Source organism: Oreochromis niloticus, linkage group LG14, assembly GCF_001858045.2.
Source record: "Oreochromis niloticus isolate F11D_XX linkage group LG14, O_niloticus_UMD_NMBU, whole genome shotgun sequence".
NCBI lineage: Eukaryota > Metazoa > Chordata > Actinopteri > Cichliformes > Cichlidae > Oreochromis > Oreochromis niloticus.
The window spans coordinates 37,370,328-37,380,215 of NC_031979.2; the positions used below are offsets into that span (position 1 = coordinate 37,370,328).

The following is a 9,888-nucleotide window of genomic DNA, read 5'->3' on the forward strand; positions in this document are numbered from 1 at the left end:
TCCCAGAAAACATTTTTACCAAATGTTCTTATCACGAAAACGACAAAGCAAAGAGGAAGAATGCATCAGATAAGCGAGCTCAGAGCCTGACTCACAGGTTGCAGAGTGTGGGTATAAGCCTGCGCTGACCTCCCCTCAGCTGTTGTGCATTACTGTTTGCAAAATCCCCTCTGCCTCAGGAAGCAACGAGAACAGCATCCAAGCTAGCAGCCCACACACAGAAAACCACGGCGCAGACATGCAGCTTTTAGACTCTGTTTTTCCTGCATTTTCCATTTTGAGACAGTGGAGTAAAATTTTTACTATGTCATGATTTTCCATCCCGGACATGAGGTCGACCAGGATTAGAAGCTCAGCTGTTCAGACCTGGTCTGATGGAAATCCTTCAGCTAGTCTGCTGGCTTGGGGGACTTTTAGGGGGGCTTCGTATTCATCTAGGGAATTTCTGACTAAAGTGTGCATGATGAAAGTTTGACATCAGCTTTATTCAGCACCACCACCAGTTGTGTTGATTGTAATTGCCGAGTGTGTCATGAGACATTAGGCTGACAAATGACTGATCCTATTTTTCCTCATGTACTCAAAGTCTGCTGTAAATACTCAATAGAGCCCCAAACATTTCCACCACTTTAACAGAGATTTTTTTTCAAGTTTCAGATAATCTAAAAGTCTGATTGTTTTCTTTTTTCTGTTGAAGGTTAATCACCACTGACAAAATAGTTTTCTTCAAGCAGCATTTTATCCTTTTTCAAAACGGAACATTGATTTTTTGTTTCTAATGCTAATTATGCATAAGACTGGCATATTCTCACAAAGGACTGCTGAAAAAGAATTTCTGCAGTGCTAACTAAAAACATTAAGAGGATCCACCATGATCCTCTTAATGTCTGCCAGATGGATAAACCGGAGCTGAAATCAGTCAAAGCCTGTGCTTTAAGTAGAAGTCCTAGAATAAATCTTATTGAATTATTCTTATCTTGGAAATGTTCAAATCCCCATTTAACAAACACCACCTACAAAGTGTTTAAGTTTATTCCAACATGTGTATTTCTAAAGGTTCCTGAAACGAGAAAAAGGAGTTAAAAATGGAGCCTCAGAGGTCAAAGCACCTAAAGCTGCACTGCAAAGCAGGATTTTGTCTTTGGGGTTAACTTGGGGTTTGTTGTTCACTCCTTGCAGGGATGCATTGTCATGGTAACTTAAGCTGCCAACCTAACATGCTGTTGGCTGCAAACAATTTTTACGTTTGTGTTTTTATATTTATTTTTGTCTTGCTCTCATTAAACACTGTCTATTAAACATTACATTTAAACAGATTATGATCCATCAAATTCTTCTGTATCTTAATGTTAGAGCTTTGATATTAAAGCACATAATCGGCATTTTCACCAGCTTTAAACTTTATTGAAAAAGCAGATTTTCTCTTTGTTTATAAAGGAAGCTCTGCTGCCAGCACTGTAACTGTGATTAGTCAGACAACAATGCTACACTTTTCATATGAGCTCATAGGGACATTGGGATAACCTGGTTTAACTTGGCGAGCTGACCAACAGCTCCCTGTGACAGTTTATCCTGATTGCCAAGTCAGGGTTAGTGATCGGGTAAGATAAGGGCACAGATATGTTGGGAATGATAAACCTGCGTATGGAAAAGTTCATAGTTTAGATTAAAATCCCCCCTTTAACAAAGTTAAAGATATTCTGTAAAGCTCAGTCTGTGTATAAAAGAGAAACTCAGTCAGCATATGATAGAGTTGGAATGAAACTTCATGAATCAGAAGTTATGGCAGGAAAGTGAAAGATAACTAAAGGAAAAGTGGTCTTATCTGTAATGCATTTACATGCATGTATTTGATTGTGTGTGTGTGTGTGTGTGTGTGTGCGTTGGTAAACATGTATTAGCTGGACATTTCGTCTGAATACACACCACACTAGAAGGACATTTTGAATTAACAGGACAGAGGCGGTGTCCTGCTAATTTTGACTGAAATCTAACAACGTAGAGTGGTTTCTATTGGTCCACTAACCCTAAAAAACCAAAAAAAAGCAAGATGTCGGTTTAATACATATAAACTTGATTTTGTGTTAAATCTGTGTATCACCAAGAGTGCCCCTGGTGGTAGCGTGTGTAATAGCAGGACCTCATGAATATTCACACATGTGTGAATAATAATGAGGCTTGTGTGTAGTTGTCCCGCCAATTCTTACACAGTCCTTCCAATTCACATGTGGGTTAGATAACTGGGAAATGTTCCAAAATGACCACACCAAATGAACCACTGTATGTTGAACTTAATTGTAATAAAAGCCTGCTTTACCTTGTTGGAAAGAAGACATATGAAGCTTTGCTTTTATATGAAACACTAAGGTTTTGTGTAATTATTCACAGTTACGTACTTACAAAGTGGTATGAAAAAGTATTTGACTGATAAGTTATTTATTTTTTGGTTTGTTCTCTCATTTATCTGTTATCAGATTAGATGAAGAGAACCTGAGTGAATACAAATATAGGTTGTTTTCTATTATCTTATTTTTCAAGGGGAAATGCTTTCCTGGCCCTGTGTAAAGAGGATATTGCAATTCTAAAACAAATGTAAAAAAGAGTGACCTTTATTGGGTACACCTCGAACTGCTCGTTAACTACTCACTAATTGGGCAATCACATAGTGGGAACTCAATGCATTTAGGTGTCATGGTCCTGGGTCTCTCGACCCAGCATTTTGAGTTTGTGGTTATTTTTTATTCACTGTTTTAGGTCCTCTTGCCTTCACGTTTATCTGTGTTCCCTGGGTCTTGTGTTCACCCTTTCCCTTCACTGTGTGTTTTGTATTTATTGCTGTCTGTGTTTTGGTTTTTTGCTGCTCCATGCTTTGTTGTTCTGCTTTCTTAGTGTACAGTTTTGATTATTATTTTCCCATGTTTCGGTTATCATGGTTTGGTGTTCTGTCTCTGTGGCTGTATCCCAATTCAGGGTCTGCAGCCTTAAAATACGCAGCCTTAGCAGTCCACAAGGGCCGCGTACTCAAAAACCGCTAAGGTCGGAAGTGAGAGGCTTGTGAAATGGGACGGTCTAGGCTCCGTCGCACTGCTCAGGTTGCCTAGCAACCATGATACTCACCGCTGGAAACGTTTCATACAGTATTGTTTGACAGAAATAAAGGAGAAAATTCATTTGTTTTTGTTCATGTGTTTGTTTTTCTATGAGCTTTGATGTGATAAGTATCTGAGGCTGAGACCACGGGACTGTAAAACATGATTGTTGGGCTTCATTTCTGTACTGAACAGTCATTTTAAAATTAGTTAGTAATTAACAATTAACTAATGTTGTTCATGAAACTAAAGTGGCAATGGCAATGAAAATATAATATGGCCAATATTAAAGTTATTATTATATTAATCATTACTTGTTATTACAGCAGTGAACTTGAACTCTGTGTCAAATACTGAGCTTCAGTAAAGATTCAAGTTGCAGTTATTTATATTTCCCATCACCTTAAATCTTCACTCAAAGACAAGTATCTTTGACAGTGTATATATCGATGTATTATATATAAGAGACAAATGTTGTTCTTTTAATATGTTGGTATTACTAAATTTGGCTCAATGCTGACATATATGTGTAAAAATAAAATGTACGAGCTGTGATAACCGTTTGTGATAGAATGAAGAGTAGACTGATATATTAAATATTCCTTTATTGAGTGAGAAAATCAGACCATGTCATGTCATAACTGCTTTAAGTCCTACAGAATAGATATCAGAGCCTTAAACAGGCTGACTTCTGCTAAATGGGTCAAACTGGGCACAAAGTATACAAACACATAACATATTTATAGAATATGATGGAACACTATAGATCAACTTACCTCAGAATATATAAAGCATAGAAATAATTACAGCAATATGATCCAACAAACACAGCAGTACTACTAATGCAAAATACTCAAAGCTTCCTAGAACTGAAACAAACATGGACATTTATTTTGAGGTCCATTCTGCTGCTGATACATACTTTAGGTTTGTGAATATTAAACTTGTTCCTGCCTTTCATAGTGTTTCCCTTGAAGGCCCTGAGTACTTTCTCCCACACTAAAAACACTGGAATGATACAATTATTTGAACATGACCTAATCAGACTGATTCAGGACAGACAATGAGTTCTTTTAACCGTTTCTAGCGTCCTTCACACAGAGGGAACAGTCTGTCTATTCTCTCCATCTGTCAGCTGCTGCTGGCTCTTCCTCCTCCTCTTCCTCACACACTGCTGAGTTTGTCCTGGTGGATCATCAGGGGTGCAAAGCCTCACAGATGATGTGCAGCAGTGGGTCCCTCAGTTTGTCCTCACTCTGGACACTTGCAGTTGTCACACATGGAAATCAAATGTGTGATAAGCTGCAGGATTCAAACACAAGTGTAACTTATGAATACATGTTCATACTTTTATTACACAATCAGAGAGAAAGACAAAGAGAGAGAGTGCAGGACAGACAGACAGGTGACAGTCTCAGGTGTACACACTGCTACAAAACAGCAAAAGAGAAGGAGGATTTAGTGTTTGTGTTATTCCGAGTGCTAAACAAGAAGAGTTCCCAGATGGTACAGTGGACACATGTGTGACTCCTGTGATTAAAGCTTCTTTCTTTCAGCTTAACGAGTGAAACAAACGTTCAAACACACGTTAAAGTCCGTTTGGCTCGACACCACCGAACAGAGGCAGCAATATAACATAGCTCACATTAACAGTGCAGTGAATCCTGCTTGTGCCGTGATATTCAGGACTGCAAACTGAGCAGCATTCACTGACTTTCAACTTGTTGTGTTTGTGGATATATGACTGACTTTAATTATCCATAAAAACATCACATTCTCTGTAAGATTAAGGTCGACTATTGAACGGCGTATATTTTAAAGTAAAGGCTTTAAAACAAAGTAAACGCTGAAAGTACAAACATCACTAATGTCACATAACTTTGCCAACATGTGGCCAACAGTAATGTTTTAATGTTCTTCGTTATTAAACATTTGTACATAAATAAGTGAATTAATATTCAGTACTTACTTTTCCAAGTTTACTCTTTGGCCGCCCCGCTTCCGCTGTTTTTTTTCGGCAAAATTATCCACACCCAACGCCGCGCTATGTATTCTGGGATATGTTGGGCCATGAAGTCTACACAGCCACATCCTTCAAATTCAGGGAAATGAAGGACGCATTTGTGGGCCACATTTCGAGCAGCCTTTGAATTGAAACTTAAAATGCGGCCTTTAAGGCTGCAGACCCTGAATTGGGATACAGCCCCTGTTGCTCTCCCCTGTCTGTGTTCTCTGTCAAATCCCTGTGTGAAGCCATGTCTCTGAGTCTGTCTCTGTGATTTTGTGTTTCCTGCTTTACTTTCAAGGTCTTTGTCTCATGTCAGTGTTTTCAGTTTTGCTTCCTTGGTCTCGTTAGCCCTGATGTCTCCCACCAGTGTTCACCTCCTGCCTCTCATTCCCCTCGTTATGTCCTGTGTATTTTAGCCCTGTATTTTCTGTGCTCCCTGTCGCGTCGTAAACGGCACTAATCCTGTGCTGTGTGTCTCCCCGTGGATTAGTTTTGTATTGCCTTTTATTTTCCAACCAGCAATAAAGCTGCCGTTTTTGAGTTTCACTCCAGTCTTCCGAGAGTCTGCATTTTGGGTCCTTTTCCTCGTTCCTGCCTGCACACAGCTGAACTATGACATTTAGGTATGTAGACATGGTCTACATACATACCTGCATGTTAGACCTAATCCCAAACCAAACTATTTAAAGCGGTATTTCCTTTAATTGTTGCTCCAGTTTTGGATATAATGAATTTATTTTTAGAAAATGGATACGTACCATAGGATTTTAAGGTTGCTGTAATTAAACCTCTATTTAAGAAACCCTCTTTTAATCAAGACAACTTAATGAACTATAGACCTATATCTAATCTTCCCTTCATATCTAAAATTCTTGAGGTAATAGTTGCCAATCAGGTGTGTTAGCACTTAAACAATAACGACCTGTTTGAAGAGTTTCAATCTGGCTTTAGAGCTCATCATAGCACTGAAACAGCTCTGGTGAAAGTTACTAATGATATTCTCATGGCCTCAGATAATGGACTGGTGACCATTCTGGTTCTACTGGACCTCAGTGCTGTTTTTGACACATTCAATCACAATATTCTCATAGAAAGGTTTGAAAATGTTGCAGGGATCAAAGGAACAGCACTAGGCTGGTTTAAATCTTACTTGTCCAACAGACTCAAGGTTTGTTTACGTAAATGATAAATCCTCTTCAACCTCTATGGTTACTTGTGGCGTACCACAGGGTTCTGTACTTGGACTGATCCTTTTTACTATATATATGTTCCCTATTGGTAAAATCATTAGACAGCATGGGATAAATTTCCATAGCTATGCACACCTAAATCCTGATGAACCTAATCAGTTATAAAGATTACGGGCATGCTTGGAAGACATAAAAACCTGGATGTCTTCAAACTTCCTCCTTTTGAATTCCGACAAGACAGAAGTTGTCTTTGGACCAGAAGCTCAGAAAAACAAATTACTTGGTCAGTCCCTTCATCTGGATGGCATTAAATTAGCCTCCAGTAATAAAGCAAAGAACCTCTGTGTTATTTTTTGACAAAGACATGTCATTTAGATCTGACATGAAAGAGGTTTCTAGGGTCTCCTCCTTCCACCTCCGTAATATTGCTAAAATTAGAAACATCCCATCCAGGAGTGATGCTGAAAAACTAGTTGATGCCTTTGTTACTTCAAGGCTGCATTACTATAACTCTTAACTATCAGGAAGTCCACATAATGCAACTAAAAGTCTTCAGCTGATCCAAAATGCTGCAGCCAGGGTTCTGATGAATATCAAAAGAACAGATGACATCTCCTCCCGTGTTTTAAATGCACTTTAGAACAGCACGCAGCAACACTACATATGAGCGAGCGGAGGGAGGCATGGGGTCTTCACAGAGCCCCACTCTCTGCCAGCTGTCAGGGCGGGGGGGCCTGAAGGTGGAATTGGCCATCTGATCGAGGCCTGGGTTGCAGCGGCCCCCTGCCACTGCGGAGCCGGGGACGGTCTGCTTGATTTCCACCTCAGGGAGGAGGGCAACATCTGGGTCTGGGAATGAGTTCCCCCTCCGGGGCAAGAATACCTGGCCCTGGGATGTAGAGAATGTTTGGGGAGTGTGATTGTGTGTACAGTGTCCATTTATGTCTGTGTCCACGTTGGGTGAGGGCCGAGTGTTTGTGGTTGTGTGTATGAGGGTGGGAAGGTATGTTTGTGTCTGCCGTACACATCACCACCAACAACACCACAAGCAGAGCACAAGTTTTAAGCCAGCGTGGTGTGATTATAGATGCCGTGCAGGTGGGTCCATCTCACATGCAGCGGCATCGCAGAACACGCCCCGCCACATACCCTCTTCCCCCGACTAAGACCGGGGAGCCACCTTCCCCCCCCCTCCATGAGCAAGCGAGGGAATCGGCTTGGAGCATCAGCGCCCCAGCCCAGCCACGGGGAAGTGACTACCTGGGCGTTCGCCTGTAGATCTAGCGGCGCTGGTGACGAGGTGGTTCCAGGGACCGCCCACGCTTCCAGCGGCACCCCCATCCCGCTAGCGCACCAGCCTGTGGCTCACCTGAGCCGGTCGTTCCCTCGCGCTGTCCAACAATTACAATAATTATACGGTTGCTGTAACAGATTGTAGATACAATGCAGGTGAGTCCATCTCACCTGCAGCAGCATCCCAGACCAGCCACAATAATAAAGATTTTTCTATTTCATTATAAACTTTGTCCTAATTATGTCATGAGTTTTTACTATTTAAAAAGAAAAAGAAAGCATCACAAAAAACACTTAAGGTCATGAAAATTAATTGTATTGCTGCAATACTTAAATATCTGTGGTCTAATCTATTTTTATTCACCAATCTCATTGTAGCAATAATATGCCTTTTTGGTCCAAGTTAATTATTTGAATTTTAAAACTCTTTTAGCCAAATAACTTTGAAGTTGTTACTAAAACTCGTCATCCCCATTTACTACTTTTGTTTCATTCTTTAAAAATTTAGAAGCATAAATATCAGTCTTTTGGAAAAATTACATTTTATACAGTATTATTAAGTCTACATATTCCAAGTGAGTTATGTCAGAATGCACTAGAGCAATTTAACTCTATTACATCATAGCATTCTATTTGCAAGAATCCCAGTGTTAATCCACTGTTCTTGGCCAATGATATCCACTCCTCAGCACTATGGGGGCGCTAATGTACATCTACGCTGGTTGCCAACCACCATGAACATTTAAAGAGCAGAAGAAGAAGAGGACACTAAAGAGTTCAGGTGCACAACATGAGGATTTAATGAGACAGCTTTTATCTTACTGCTTTCGTGGAAGATCAGGTGAGAACCATACAAATTCCCTTACACATGATGTTTATATAAATATATTCATCCAATAAAGCAAAGTAATATAGGTTATTATATTACGTTCGGATACACCAAAGCATCTAATTTTTGACAGTTTAGCTAGCCAGCATGCTAGTAGCAAAAGTTTGACATTTTGTTGCTGTTGGTTTGATTAATTTTGGTTTTAGCATCACAAAACTTGTGGTTTTAAAACTAGTGAGATCTGTTTTCAGAAAATATTTTACAAATGAAACAAAAACTGTAGGACAAATATGCTTATTGTTCAACCATACTAAATCATTATTTTAATTTATAACTTTAAGAAATATAAAAGGTTAAGGAAATGTGGATATGAAAATTAACTCATTAAGATTTGCAGTAACCTTAGACCAAATAAAATATACGAAACAGAACTTCCACAGGTAGGGCATGCAGCCTCTGACACACAGTGATACAAGATAGGAGGAACTGTTGGGAAACACAGATATTTGGAACCTTTAGGGGAGCTCTCCCCAACATAAATAGATTTTTCGATCTGTTTATTTCTATGTCTACATACATTTTGTAGTATAATGTGTTATTTCTAAAGTCATTAATACCTGATCTTTGCAGGGGATGGCGGCAACAAGGCCACGGAGAGCTAAAATAAATCCCAGACAAGATGCTAGGTATTACTGCTCCTTAGGTGAAGACAAGGCAGGATTTGATGTGAGGTATATTGATTCATTTAAAGGTGAGTTGATTCCAAAGAATGCAGTCAGCTTCTCAAAATAGAAATTTTTATGTTTTTTGTAGTTTTTTTGTAGCATACCATGCATGAGAAAATTAATAATCACGAATATAATTATACTTGTTTTATTATTATTATTATTATATTTCTATTTTTTTCCTTGTCTTTCCCCAAGGAATTATGAACATGTTACATGTTCCAAAATAAATAATACAATATAATCAAATAAAAAAACATATTTAAAAACAAGAAGGATTTTAATTAAATGGTTTATAGTTTATTGCCCAATTTGTTTTTGATGTGTGTCTTTAGGTCGCGGTGTGTTCAGCTGTCGGTCATTTCAAAAGGGAGATTTTCTTTTGAGTACAGAGGACAAATCATAACTAAAGAGGAACAAGAAAACCGAATGAAACTTTACCATGATGCACTCAAGGTTTTCATATTTGATTTCAAGTTCAATGGAAAACAGTTATGGTATGTAACTGCTTTGATAAAGGATAAAATACATGAGGTTTACAAATTATAATATTCAAATAATATTTGAATTGAATATTAAAATGTTATTCAGACGTTCTACAACCTAATATACTTAATGACTTTCTTTACAGAGTGTAATTGTTATTGTATACTTTTTGTTTTAGTGTTGATGCTGCCAGAGAGGACGGCTCACTTGGCAGACTTGTAAATGACGATAATGTGAATCCAAACAGTAAAATGACAGTTAGTAGAAG

General features: G+C 38.8%; 1 long non-coding RNA gene across 2 annotated transcripts; it reads left to right on the plus strand.

Annotated features, from left to right (window-relative positions):
* The first annotated feature begins 5,148 nt into the window (after positions 1-5,148).
* On the plus strand, positions 5,149-9,888 carry LOC109204928 (uncharacterized). 2 transcript variants are annotated; one of them, XR_002064432.1, is made up of 5 exons: positions 5,149-5,720; positions 8,270-8,421; positions 9,040-9,160; positions 9,470-9,631; positions 9,799-9,888. It is a non-coding gene; the product is annotated as an uncharacterized LOC109204928 (long non-coding RNA). The 2 variants fall into 2 exon arrangements; XR_002064433.1 differs by lacking the exon at positions 8,270-8,421.